Here is a 15,784-nt window from a genome sequence, read left to right on the forward strand (position 1 = left end):
GTGCGTTTAGCTCTCATTCGGTCTTTCATACTTAGAGGTTCCAGATTTTCCATGATTGAATTTGTTGAATCTGAATCACTAGAGGATTCTGATTTAATGGTTTGTTCCTCGACAATCTCTGTTTGAATGATTGGTGGTTCCGGAGGAAAGATTAGTGGTTCATGATCTCTGAATTATCCCTTAATATCCTCCGGATTCTCAATTGTGAGGTCGGGTTCAAAAAATGGATTATCGAAAATTTGAATTGGAGTACTTGGTCGACTGGATGACGATTCTAAAGAAAAATCAACGGTGACAATATTGGCTAGATGTCTTGATCGAGTTACAGGGGGTGAACGTATAAAAGGTGGTGAACATTTTGCTCGGTGCATTCACTGAATATCTTATTAGTTATAAAAGATAAAAATTATATAAGTTATCAAATTAATAGACTTTTCTGATTTTGCCCACGTTTAGAATAGCCAATAGATGCAGCAGGTAGCTAGGACCCTTTAAATCGGAAGCCCACAACTCGCCATTAACAAATCCAACTATTACTACGAACCAGAAAATTTTGGATGTCTATCAATTTAACCACTTAAAATAATTTTTCATTGAAATTTAAAGAAATTTTAGAGAAGAAATAGAAAATTCTATGTCCTAAAAACTAGAGCGTTGAGAAATAAGAAAGAAAAAGAGCGCGTCGAAAAACTAAAGGTCGAAAAATAATAAAAAGAATGTAGCGCGTCGAAATTTAAAAGTCTAAAAACTAAAAATTAAAAGTTACGTCTAATAGTATTAAAGCTTAAAAGAAATACTATATCCAAAACGGTAATAACTTAAAAAGTACTAAAATTTTAAAACGGCGTCGCAAAATTCTAAAGCACCTAAATCTCAGTCTAAAGAAAAAGCACTTAAGGGATTTTACGGCAAAGCCTAAAAATCTAGAAATAAAAATAACTACGGCAAATACTAAATTGAAAGCTAATTACGAGCGAAAAATATACAACTTATGATTAAACGACTAAAAAGATACGAAAATATAAAAATAAAACTTAAAGTTTATAAAAATATAATTTTTATAAAAATATTATTTTTATATTATTTATATAAAAGTATTAGTTTTATATATTTAATAAAACTAAATAAAACTTAAAATACAAATTAAAACTAAAAACTAAAATAATTAATATTATAATTAACCCTAATTAGGGTTTATAATAATAATAATTATTAATATTCTGTAATTAATGCTGTATCAGGTCAATTTTGGCCTACGGTCGCATGAATTTTGGTCTACGGATCCATGCGGTCGCATGAATTAAAAAATCGGGCCAGATTATTTGGGCAGCTACAGTGTAGCCCGAATATAATTTTAAATTTGTTTTTTCTGTTTTAAATTTTCTGTTTTAATATTTATATAAAATATTTATATAAATTAAATAAAAACTTATATTTTTTCAAACTAAAAATAGAAATAGAAATATTTTATAATTTATATATTTTGAATAATTCTTAAAAATATATATATTTTGTTTCTCTTTTTATATTTTTGTGTTTTTAAAAATTAAAACGTATTTTTACAAAAGTAAATTAAAAATCTTTTTTTTTATATATATAGCGTTTCGCTTCCGCCGTTTAAGCAGTTCCCCGGCAGCGGCGCCAAAAATACTACAAAATAGTTATACGAAATAGTTATATTTTTACTACAAAATACTATTAAATACGATACAATTTTACACTAGTTATTTATTTATTTATAGAGTGGATATACCTAAACCTTGCTACAACACTTATAGGTAGTATACCTAATCGTACAGTAGTGTAGTTTTTAGTAAGTCCAGTTCGTTCCACAGGGAGCTAGCCAAGTTTAACGCTATATTTTTAAAACTATATTTGTAAATATATAAATATATATAAGTAGTATTATTATTATAAAAGGGGGTTTTTACCGTTTAATGATCGGTTTGTCGATTTTAAAACTTAAGTCGCAGTTAAAACCTAATGTAAAATATTAAAAATTTAAAAGACTTAATTTAAAGCGTAAAGTAAATGTAAATGACAATAATTAAAGTTCAATAAATAAAAGTGCGATAAATAAAATGACAATAAATAAAATTGCGATAATTAAAAGTGCAATTAAATATGAAATAAAGGAATTATGCTTATTTAAACTTTCGTAATCATGATGTTTGACGTTTTGATTTTAGTTTATTACCATGGGTTAATTGTCCTTTGTCCTGGATTATTCAATATGTCCGTCTGGTTTTTGTCCATAACAGTCCATCAGTCATAAATATAAAGTGCGAGTGTCCTCGTCAAATTATCCTTATATCCGAAGTCAAATATTCCAACTAATTGAGGACTTAAACTATAATTATACCAATTTTCCTTGTATATAATTCACCCCTCTTTTAATAAGTCCATTGACTATTAATCCATTCCCGTGTCCGGTTAAATAAACGATTATTAGTACTTATAAATATCCCGCCCATAGTGTCCGATCGTGTGTATGTGGTTATTTATAGGTACGTCCAATTGTAAATCTTTATATTAACTTAACGAACTATCATTCAATTAAACAAATATAAAGCCCATTAATAGCCCATAGTCTAATTTCAACAAGTGTCGTTCTTTTGTCTAAACCTCAATTATGGTACAAAGCCCAATTACCCCGTCTTAAATATTTAGCCCAACATCATGATTACTTTGATTTAAATAAGCATAACAATAACTTAGCTACGAGACATTAATTTAAAAAGGTTGAACATAACTTACAATGATTAATAATAGCGTAGCGTTACACGGACAGAATTTCGACTTACACCCTTACAACATTCGCTAACATACCCTTATTATTATTAAAATTAAAATTAAAATTAAAATTATAATATATATATATATATATATATATATATATATATATATATATATATATATATATATATATATATATATATATTACGTTTAGATAGAGAGATAGAGAAAAGATGTGTTTAGTTCGACCAAAAACTGCGAAATTTATAGGATGTGGCCACCAACTTGTAGCGACCCGACCAAATCGTCATTGACGGCGCCGTCTACTTAGGTCCCGTTACGTGGTCATAAGTCTTTAAGATAACGTTTGACCAAAATATGTCGCCTTCATTTCAAAATAAAGATTGTTTCAAAGTTTACAAGAATTGTTCAACCAAAAGTTAAGTTACAACGTTATAGATACGATTGAAATCTAGGCGACACGGTTTAAAGTAAAGTCAAAAGACGCTCCATGAAATGCATGTATACTCGACATCGGATGCAAGTATCAAATAGTAAGCGGAAGCATGTATCATGTATCGTTCAAGGACCTGAGAAAAACATAGAAATCTGTCAACGAAAACGTTGGTGAAATCATAGGTTTAAGTAAGTAAGTACAAGTGAACCACAAGATTTGCATCAATGAAATAATAGTAATACATTCCAAAAGTTTGTTTCACGAGCACCCAATTATCAAAGCTTAACATTCCTTCCATTGTATACCCCATCACTTAGTGCTAGAACAAACACTGATTCTCGAAAATATATTTCATCCGTAGACGGTAGCGAACCGTCAAGGATGAGGGCTGTCAAACCCATATGGCCATATAACATAAGTTCTCGCTTACACCCGGCAAGTGTAACTAATGATAATCGAATTGAGGATTTTTTTGTTCTAAACTCGTATGTAGAATGTTTGTTTTCCCGTCCTTGTGTTCACTTAGTTCAAAAGAATCGTTTATGTTTTCTCATCCCAATATAAGTTCAAAAAGAGTAAAAGTGGGACTATGATCTCACCTTGAGTGCACGAGTAGTAAAGTACTTCAACAAGTAAACGTGTGCAAAGAACAATGCTAGCCTTGACCTAAACAAGTAAGTTATATCAATTAACCGGTTACGACACAAGGTCGGGTGAAATGTGTTCAATTAGTCCTATGGCTCGTTACGACTCGAATAGTATAGCATGTGAATCACGTTGTCAAGTTTCATGCAAGAATCAAGTATAAAAGCATGTTAGAACGTTTGTAATAAAGTTTGAGTTGACATCTCAAAACCTTACCATTAGAAAGGAAATCTTATTACGTTTCCAACGATATTTGATTCATCGAAAACGGAGTTACGGTCAAAAAGTTATGGCCAAAACAAGTTTGCTGAAGTTCGGATGAAACAGGCAATTGTCACGGCGCGACAAATTGCTCCGCGGCGCGACAAATGCCTATGTTGAAGGTCAGAAAGCTTGAAAAACATGTTCTAAAATCACCCTTTGGGCCACGGCGCGACAAATTGCTCCGCGGCGCGACAATGGCCGTGGCCTGGTACCAGGTCAGTTTCAAATGTTCAAGTCTTGGTCAAAACTTCAAACAACCATAAAACGCAAACCGTAAACAACTAGAAGACGTATCTTATACCGTTGGAAAGCTCTTTTGACAAGGAACACAACTAAGCACTTATCATCAAACGACAACATCATTTACAATAGCCGAAAACTCCTCAAGTGATCATTAAACGTTCATTTCAAGGTTTCAAGTTCATCAAATGCAATTTGAGTTTCGGGAAACCAATTCACACATATGATATGCCGTTTTGAAGGTAATGGAGCATACATTACTACTAAACACTAACAATTAACATTCCATGACATTCAAGCATCCAAAAATTCATGTCAAGAACTATCAAACCCTAGTCAAACATCTCAAAATCAATAATCATGTTTTTGAAGTTTTCTTAATCAACCTACACATCAAAACGAAACTAATGATACTAGTAACACTTTTAAAACATGCACTTTAACAATCTAACAACATTTGATTATCCAAAATCAAGGATTTAGCAAGCAATTTTCATATTGAATTAGTTACACCAAAAACAACGAATCGAGCATACAAATTACATACACGACATCACAATGAGCCATAGACACTAATTAACAACTTTATAACTCAAAAATCTCAAGAACACATAAAATTAGTGATTTTAGAAAGTTACCCAAATGAGATGAAGTTGGTACCAAAATGAAGAGGATGAAGAGAGGATCACGAATATGTAATTTATTTGGTTGCTAGCTCCCTAATCCGGATTTAGATGATGAATGAATGAGGAAGGAAATTGGGTGTGTTCTTGCTAGAGAGAAAGAGAGAGAGAGAGGGAGATGGTAATGAATGGGTGAAAGGGGTTTGACCCTTTGACCTAGTCAAGGGTTTGATCCCTTGTCAAGTTTAGTCCCTCAACTTTCGTTCGGGTGCGGGAATTACCTAAACGAGATAATTTAAAACGCGTATCAACGGGAGATGTTATAAACATATAACGGACTTTATATTAGTATAACGGAAAAGTAAATGGAAAAAGGCGGGATGTTACATTACCTACTCCTTAAAAGAAATTTCGTCCCGAAATTTAAGTAGGCGTAGTAGTCGTTGTTTCTTCCTCGAGATCTTGCGTTTCTGAATTCACGAATAGATGAGGATACTTCCTTTGCATTTGATCTTGTCTTTCCCAAGTAAACTCGGGTCCCCTTTTGGCGTTCCAACGGACTTTAACAATCGGGATTCGGCTTTGTTTCAATGTCTTGACGGAGGTGTCCACAATTTCAACCGGTTCCTCCACAAAATGAAGTTTGTCATCAATAGTAAGTTCTTCGAGAGGGATGACGATATCGGGTTCGGCAAGACACTTTTTCAAGTTAGATACATGGAAGGTAGGATGAACGGAGTTCAATTGAGGCGGAAGATCTAAACGATAAGCAACGGTTCCAATACGCTCCAAGATTTCGAAAGGACCAATATACCGCGGATTTAGCTTCCCGCGTTTACCAAAACGGATTACACCCTTCCAAGGTGCGACTTTTAACATTACTCGGTCACCGACTTGAAATTCAAGATCGTTGCGTCGTTTGTCGGTATAGCTCTTTTGACGACTTCGGGCCGTCCTAAGCCTATCTCGGATTTGAACGATTTTCTCGGTGGTTTCGTGAATGAGTTCGGGTCCGGTGATTTGCACATCGCCTACCTCGGCCCAACAAAGAGGTGAACGACATTTGCGGCCATATAGCGCTTCAAAAGGTGCGGCTTTAATACTCACGTGATAACTATTGTTATAAGAGAACTCGGCGAGAGGTAAGTGCTTGTCCCAAGCTTTTCCGAAATCAACCACGCAAGCTCGTAACATGTCCTCTAAGGTTTGGATCGTACGTTCGCTTTGTCCATCGGTTTGAGGATGATATGCGGTGCTCATGTCTAAACGCGTTCCCAACGCTTCTTGCAATGTACGCCAAAATCTAGAAACGAAACGGCCATCTCGGTCGGAGATAATGGATAAAGGTACACCGTGTCGGGCTACGATTTCCTTAATGTAAAGTTGTGCAAGTTTCTCCATTTTGTCCGTTTCCTTCATGGCCAGGAAGTGTGCGGATTTGGTGAGACGGTCAACAATAACCCAAATGGTATCATAACCGCCCGTCGTTTTTGGTAGTTTGGTGATAAAATCCATCGTTATCCTTTCCCACTTCCATTGCGGGATCTCGGGTTGTCGAAGTAGTCCGGACGGTCTTTGGTGTTCGGCTTTGACTTTGGAACATGTCAAACACTTGGAAACATAAGTAGCTACGTCCCTTTTGATGTTCGGCCACCAATATAGTTGTTTAAGGTCGTGGTACATCTTATTGGCACCGGGGTGAATCGAGTATCGTGACTTATGGGCTTCATCTAAAATAAGGCTTCGTAGGTCCCCATAACTAGGCACCCAAATTCTTCCGGCGAAATATCGGAGTCCGGTCTCCCTAATTTCGAATCGAGAGACGAGAATGTTCAAGAGCTCGTGTGAAAGGTTTTCATCCTTGAGAGCCTCATCTTGGGCTACCCGAATTTGGCTATTAAGGTTTGTGTGGATGGTGATGTTTAAGGCTCGGACACGAAGAGGCACCGCTCTTTCTTTTCGACTTAAGGCATCGGCTACTACATTTGCCTTCCCAGGATGGTAACGAAGCTCGCAATCGTAATCGTTTAAGGTTTCAATCCACCTTCGTTGTCTCATGTTTAGTTGCTTTTGATCGAAAATGTGTTGAAGGCTTTTGTGATCGGTGAAGATAGTACTCTTGGTTCCATAAAGATAGTGTCTCCACATTTTAAGTGCAAAGACAACGGCTCCGAGTTCGAGATCATGTGTCGTATAGTTTCGTTCATGAATTTTGAGTTGTCGAGAAGCATAAGCAATGACTTTCGTTCGTTGCATCAATACACACCCAAAACCATGTTTTGAGGCATCGCAATATACAACAAAGTCATCATTGCCTTCGGGAAGTGACAAGATAGGAGCGGTGGTTAGCTTCGTTTTCAAGATTTGGAATGCGGATTCATGTTCGGTCGCCCAAATGAATTTCTTTCCCTTGTGAGTCAATGCGGTTAGAGGACGTGCAACCAAAGAGAAATTTTCGATGAATCTACGATAGTACCCGGCGAGACCCAAAAATTGACGAATGTGAGTAGGAGTAGTAGGAGTCTCCCATTTGCTAATGGCTTCGATTTTCGTTGGATCGACTTTAATACCTTGGTCACTTACAACATGACCAAGAAATTGAACTTCCTTCAACCAAAATTCACACTTGGAGAATTTGGCATAAAGTCGTTCTTGTCTCAAGAGTTCAAGCACAAGTCGGAGATGTTGTTCGTGCTCTTCTTCATTTTTTGAATAGATCAATATATCATCGATGAACACAATAACGAATTTATCGAGATACGGTTTGCACACGCGGTTCATAAGATCCATGAACACCGCCGGTGCGTTAGTGAGACCAAATGGCATGACAAGGAATTCATAACTACCGTAACGAGTTCGGAAAGCGGTTTTGGAGACATCTTCCCCCTTAACCCTCAATTGATGATAACCCGAGCGGAGATCGATTTTTGAATATACACAAGACCCTTGTAGTTGATCAAAGAGGTCATCGATGCGAGGAAGGGGATATCGGTTCTTAACCGTCAATTTATTTAGTTCCCGATAATCAATGCACATTCGTAGGGATCCGTCTTTCTTTTTAACAAACAAAATCGGAGCGCCCCAAGGTGAATGGCTAGGTTGGATAAAACCTCGATCAAGTAGTTCTTGGATTTGACTTTGCAATTCTTGCATTTCAGATGGAGCGAGTCTATATGGTGCACGTGCTACGGGTGCGGCTCCCGGAATCAGATCGATTTGGAATTCAACCGGTCGATGAGGCGGAAGACCCGGCAATTCGTCGGGAAATACATCGGAATAGTCACTAACAATTGGCACATCATAGATGTGCTTCTCATCGGACTCGACTTTCTTAACGTGAGCAAGGATCGCAAAACAACCCTTACGGAGTAGTTTTCTAACTTTAATACACGAAACGAGGTTGAGTCCGGTGCAACTCTTATCGCCATAGACGACCAAAGGTTCACCATTCTCGATAGGAATTCGGATTGCGTTAAGATCACAAAGAATGTGAGATTTCGTTTTGACTAACCAATTCATACCGATTATTACATCAAAGCTTCCTAGTTCCATGGGTATCAAGTCAATTTCAAATTCCTTACCCAAAATGTTTAACGTACACCCCCGGTAATATGTGTTGGCACTTAATAATTTCCCGTTAGCCACTTCAATGGTATAAGTGGTATCTAATGGAAGAGGTGGAATGCTAAAAGAATGAGTCAAAGTTTTGGATACAAAGCATTTATCGGCACCCGAATCGAATAAGCAAGAGACATAAGAATTGTTGAGAAGAAACGTACCCGTGACTAGTTCAGTGTCATCCCGGGCTTCCTCGGTGTTGATGTTGAAAGCTCGGCCGCGCGTATTGGTGTTATCTTTCCTTTTCGGGCATGCATTTCTATAATGACCCGTTTGACCACATTCGTAACAAGTGCCCGTCTTTGGTGCATTGGGCCACTTTCGAGCAACGGGAGTGGCACTTTTACAATCGTTGGCCTTATGACCAACTCCTTGGCACCGGTGGTAAATTAACTTGCCACATTCACCAAAGTGATGTTTGTTGCATTTGTTGCAAAGAGGTAGATTCCCGGCATAACCCTTCTTGCCGTCGGAAGTGAAAGATTTCTTGGCAAAGTTGTTGTTGCTTGATTGGGAGGGTTCCCACTTTCTTTTGTTGCCGCCCGATTTATCCTCGGCCTTAGGTGCCGGAACTACGATTTCGCCAACCGTTTCAATTAGTTGGCGAGCCATGTTCATAGCGGCTTGATGAGTAGTGGGTTTGGATGACATCACCCCTTGTTTGATGCTTTTTGGAAGACCGAGCATGTAGAGCTCAATCCTTTGAGATTCGGGGTTAACAAGATTAGGACACATCAAGGATAGTTCGGCGAAGCGTTGATTATAAGCTTTAAGATCGTTTCCGACCGCTTTCAAAGCTCTTAGTTCTTCCTCAAGCTTTCGGGTTTCTTCGCGCGGAAAATATTCAACAATCATTTTTTCCTTTAGATCGGCCCAAGAGAGGGCATGAGCTTCATCGGTACCCACCGATTGAACATAGGTGTTCCACCATGTTAGAGCAATTCCGGAGAAAGTGTGAGTGGAGTATTTGACCTTATCTTGGTCCCGACAACCGCTTATGCTAAAGACGGCTTCCGTTTGCTCAAACCATCGGGTGAGCACGACCGGTCCCCCGGTTCCATCAAAAGTGTGAGGTTTGCACCCCATGAAAGCTTTATAGGAGCATCCCTCGTTTGAGTTTCCGGCTCCATTGTTGTTGTTGTTGTGGTTGTTGTGGTTGTTATTATTATTGTTGTTGGATGAGTGACCGGCCATGGCCGCATCTACGGCGGTAGCTATCATCCGTTCGAGAGCTTGTTCGGGAGTTTCATTGCGGCGTACACGACGAGGAGCCATTGTTCCTTCAAGACACAAGAATATCATTGATTAGTATTCTCAATAATACTAACCGTGATATAGAATAAAGATAAAGAGAAGTTTTTCCTCGACTCGCCTTAAATTCTTTATGTCATAATGTCGGAACGTTCATATGAGTCACCGTAATATAATCCCGGAAATTATATTACCCTGATTCATATGTGCATTCGACATCATTTCATATAGTCAAGGTGGCGCGTCAATCAAATTAAACAACGTGAGATTAAGATGAACTAAGAGTAGATATGAGTAGAAGCGTTCGAGTATAAATGCACAAGTAGTCAAGTAATTCCTACTTCAAGTCTATATGCCGGTTGTAGTCTAGACTCACCAATGTACCCTATGACTCGGGGTCGACACCAATGAACTCTAAATCCCTACAACCAACGCTCTGATACCATCTGTAGCGACCCGACCAAATCGTCATTGACGGCGCCGTCTACTTAGGTCCCGTTACGTGGTCATAAGTCTTTAAGATAACGTTTGACCAAAATATGTCGCCTTCATTTCAAAATAAAGATTGTTTCAAAGTTTACAAGAATTGTTCAACCAAAAGTTAAGTTACAACGTTATAGATACGATTGAAATCTAGGCGACACGGTTTAAAGTAAAGTCAAAAGACGCTCCATGAAATGCATGTATACTCGACATCGGATGCAAGTATCAAATAGTAAGCGGAAGCATGTATCATGTATCGTTCAAGGACCTGAGAAAAACATAGAAATCTGTCAACGAAAACGTTGGTGAAATCATAGGTTTAAGTAAGTAAGTACAAGTGAACCACAAGATTTGCATCAATGAAATAATAGTAATACATTCCAAAAGTTTGTTTCACGAGCACCCAATTATCAAAGCTTAACATTCCTTCCATTGTATACCCCATCACTTAGTGCTAGAACAAACACTGATTCTCGAAAATATATTTCATCCGTAGACGGTAGCGAACCGTCAAGGATGAGGGCTGTCAAACCCATATGGCCATATAACATAAGTTCTCGCTTACACCCGGCAAGTGTAACTAATGATAATCGAATTGAGGATTTTTTTGTTCTAAACTCGTATGTAGAATGTTTGTTTTCCCGTCCTTGTGTTCACTTAGTTCAAAAGAATCGTTTATGTTTTCTCATCCCAATATAAGTTCAAAAAGAGTAAAAGTGGGACTATGATCTCACCTTGAGTGCACGAGTAGTAAAGTACTTCAACAAGTAAACGTGTGCAAAGAACAATGCTAGCCTTGACCTAAACAAGTAAGTTATATCAATTAACCGGTTACGACACAAGGTCGGGTGAAATGTGTTCAATTAGTCCTATGGCTCGTTACGACTCGAATAGTATAGCATGTGAATCACGTTGTCAAGTTTCATGCAAGAATCAAGTATAAAAGCATGTTAGAACGTTTGTAATAAAGTTTGAGTTGACATCTCAAAACCTTACCATTAGAAAGGAAATCTTATTACGTTTCCAACGATATTTGATTCATCGAAAACGGAGTTACGGTCAAAAAGTTATGGCCAAAACAAGTTTGCTGAAGTTCGGATGAAACAGGCAATTGTCACGGCGCGACAAATTGCTCCGCGGCGCGACAAATGCCTATGTTGAAGGTCAGAAAGCTTGAAAAACATGTTCTAAAATCACCCTTTGGGCCACGGCGCGACAAATTGCTCCGCGGCGCGACAATGGCCGTGGCCTGGTACCAGGTCAGTTTCAAATGTTCAAGTCTTGGTCAAAACTTCAAACAACCATAAAACGCAAACCGTAAACAACTAGAAGACGTATCTTATACCGTTGGAAAGCTCTTTTGACAAGGAACACAACTAAGCACTTATCATCAAACGACAACATCATTTACAATAGCCGAAAACTCCTCAAGTGATCATTAAACGTTCATTTCAAGGTTTCAAGTTCATCAAATGCAATTTGAGTTTCGGGAAACCAATTCACACATATGATATGCCGTTTTGAAGGTAATGGAGCATACATTACTACTAAACACTAACAATTAACATTCCATGACATTCAAGCATCCAAAAATTCATGTCAAGAACTATCAAACCCTAGTCAAACATCTCAAAATCAATAATCATGTTTTTGAAGTTTTCTTAATCAACCTACACATCAAAACGAAACTAATGATACTAGTAACACTTTTAAAACATGCACTTTAACAATCTAACAACATTTGATTATCCAAAATCAAGGATTTAGCAAGCAATTTTCATATTGAATTAGTTACACCAAAAACAACGAATCGAGCATACAAATTACATACACGACATCACAATGAGCCATAGACACTAATTAACAACTTTATAACTCAAAAATCTCAAGAACACATAAAATTAGTGATTTTAGAAAGTTACCCAAATGAGATGAAGTTGGTACCAAAATGAAGAGGATGAAGAGAGGATCACGAATATGTAATTTATTTGGTTGCTAGCTCCCTAATCCGGATTTAGATGATGAATGAATGAGGAAGGAAATTGGGTGTGTTCTTGCTAGAGAGAAAGAGAGAGAGAGAGGGAGATGGTAATGAATGGGTGAAAGGGGTTTGACCCTTTGACCTAGTCAAGGGTTTGATCCCTTGTCAAGTTTAGTCCCTCAACTTTCGTTCGGGTGCGGGAATTACCTAAACGAGATAATTTAAAACGCGTATCAACGGGAGATGTTATAAACATATAACGGACTTTATATTAGTATAACGGAAAAGTAAATGGAAAAAGGCGGGATGTTACACAACTTCTTGCCATGTGATCGCATGGAAATTGTTCTTCCTGGCCATGCGATCGCATGGCCCTCTTTTACAGCTCAGGAACCTTTGTTTTCTTGTTTGCCGAAGGTTTTATATATAATATAATATATATATATATAATTTTAAGAATTAATTATATATTATATTATATTCATGTGCATAGTTGACTTGTTATTTTTAGTCTGTTGCGTTGCGCGTTGAGAGTTGACTCTGGTCCCGGTTCCGGATTTTCGAACGTCCTTGCGTACTATTTAATATCTTGTACTTTGCGTTTTGCGGCTCGTACTCTTGTAACTTTTAGATGTTTCTCATCAATAATTTGAACCACTTTGATTGTACTTTGTACTTTTTAACTTTTTGGTCGTTTGCGTCTTCAAATCGTCGAATCTATCTTTTGTCTTCACCTTTTATTATTTAAACAAATATCACTTGTAAATAGAACAATTGCAACTAAAAGCTTGTCTTTCTTTAGGGATAATGCTATGAAATATATGTTCGTTTTTAGCATTATCAGTTTCAAAAACCCTAGAAGGGTTAAATAGGTAGGTGGAAAAGAACGCAAAATGACCAAAGTATCCCCGAAAAATTAAGTGAAATGACATGTCAGTCCAAAGGGAACAGTAATTCCCGCAACATCAAGTAGTCAACTTTCACAATTAGTATATAGAGGAAATGAGAGCATCATCATGTATAACAGAAGAATAAGATATATATATAGTCTGAAATACTGTGTAAACAGTACTCACTTGATCAGTTGAACAACATCATCTGAACTTCAATGCGCTTGAGGTGAAGCTTTAGGAGGAACCAACGTGAAAATCTTTGTTAAGAGCGCAATCTTTGTCGGAAAGTTTGTTTATCGTTTGAATATTTTTGACACCTACGCTATCAAATATTTCTCTACATAAGGATCAACAACAACAATAATAATGCTTTAGTTATAACAGATCGTCAACTACAACTAATGCCTAACGAATCAAATTAAGAGATTTAGCCAAAATAAATCGTTTTTGTTACCTGAAAGCATGATTTTCAGGCTCGAAAGTATCCATTGCATGTACTGCTATCAGCCAATCTCGATATTGAATTAGTGTAGGAAGGAGAAAATTTGCACTATAACAATGCCCAAAGAGCTTCGGTCTTAGCTTTTGAAACCGGACTTAGACTATTCTTTGAGAAAGTGATTATCGCAAAATGGCTTATGCTAAGGCATGACTTGTTATCCAGTGGAAATGGATATAGTCTTTTCATGCAAACATTTGTTCGAACACCAAATTAATATAGTCACAATTTAACAATTAATTTCAAAAGTTAAAAATTTCAAATGATAAATAACATAACATAAAAATTAACTTTACCTTTAGCGAAACTGGTGAATACTTCTTGCTATAAAATATTCAGTTTCAAGGGAGTTCCATTTGAAAATTTTGTTGCATATATTTCAAAACTTTAAGTTTATACCCTTTCAACTATAACATAAATAAATAAATCAATATATACAAAAGAAGAACATAATAAACAAAGACGAAAATATAAACCACTGATAAATGACATTATTGTGGAAAATGTGATGTTTCTGTTAAATTAGGTAACAAAGCCAAACACGTGTGTTAAACGCATAAGGCAAACCATCTTTATTCATAGACACAGAATATCGATTCAGATAATTAGGCAACACAGAACCCCGATTCAGACATAATTTTTTCAGGTATGTAGTGACCCGAACTTTTCCATGATTATATATTAATTGAAAACTATATTTGCATGATTAAATGTTTCCAACATGTTAAGTAATGAAACTTGTTAAGACTTGATTATTTGAAATGTGTTTCATGTAGACAATTGACCACCCAAGTTGACCGGCGATTCACGAACGTTAAAACTTGTAAAAACGACATGACGGTATATATATGGATATACATATAGTTAACATGAGATTATGATAAGTAAGTATCTCCATAAGTATATTAACAATGAGTTATATACATAAAAATGAGACTACTAAGTTAAGAAACTCGAAACGATATATATAACGATTATCGTTATTACAACGTCTTACTAAATACATATGTATCATATTAAGATATTGTTACACTATATTTAACATGATAAAATGATAATTATATATATCATTAAGTATGTTAACAATGAACTACATATGTAAAACAAGGCTACTAACTTAAGAATTTTGAAACGAGGCATATATGTAACGATTATCGTTGTAACGACATTTTAATGTATATATATCATATTAAGATATATTCATACATCATAATATCTTGATAATGTAATAATTTAACATCTCATTAGATATAATAAACAATGGGTTAACAACATTAAATGAGATCGTTAACTTAAAGGTTTCAAAACAACACTTACATGTAACGACTAACGATGACTTAACGACTCAGTTAAAATGTATATACATGTAGTGTATTTAGATGTATTAGTACACTTTTGAAAGACTTCAAGACATATATCAAAGTACTTCTACTTAACAAAAATGCTTACAATTGCATTCTCATTCATCTTCATAAACAATTCTACTCGTATGCAACCGCATTCGTACTCGTACAATTCCCAGCTCCTAGACGTATATACTATTGGTATATACACATAATAATTTAGCTCTTAGTAGCCCTAGATAGTCAACAAACATGTGGAACCAACAATTAGACAACTATCATGATTTATGAGCAAGGAAACAAAAACAAGAACTCCTTTTAACCCCACTCACCTTCACCACTCACCACCTACTCCATTTCACTTCCAATTTTCTTCCCAATTCTCTCTCAAAACACACACACTCTTCCATGAACGTCTAAGTTACTATTTTTCCAGCAAAAATCATCAAATACAAGCTTTGGTTATTACCTATAATCATCATAAAAACAATTACTCAAGAACACATCAAGAATACTTCCAAGTTTACAAGTTTACTTCCAAGTTTCCTAATCCATTCCAAGCAATCATCTAAAATCAAGAAACCTTTGTTATTTACAGTAGGTTATCTTTCTAAATCAAGGTAATATTCATATTCAAGCTTTGATTCAATTTCTATAACTATAACTATCTTAATTCGAGTAATAATCTTACTTGAACTTGTTTTTGTGTCATGATTCTATTTCAAGAACTTCCAAGCCATCAAAGATCCTT

Source organism: Rutidosis leptorrhynchoides, chromosome 9 (assembly GCF_046630445.1).
Source record: "Rutidosis leptorrhynchoides isolate AG116_Rl617_1_P2 chromosome 9, CSIRO_AGI_Rlap_v1, whole genome shotgun sequence".
In the NCBI taxonomy this organism is placed as follows: Eukaryota; Viridiplantae; Streptophyta; class Magnoliopsida; order Asterales; family Asteraceae; genus Rutidosis; species Rutidosis leptorrhynchoides.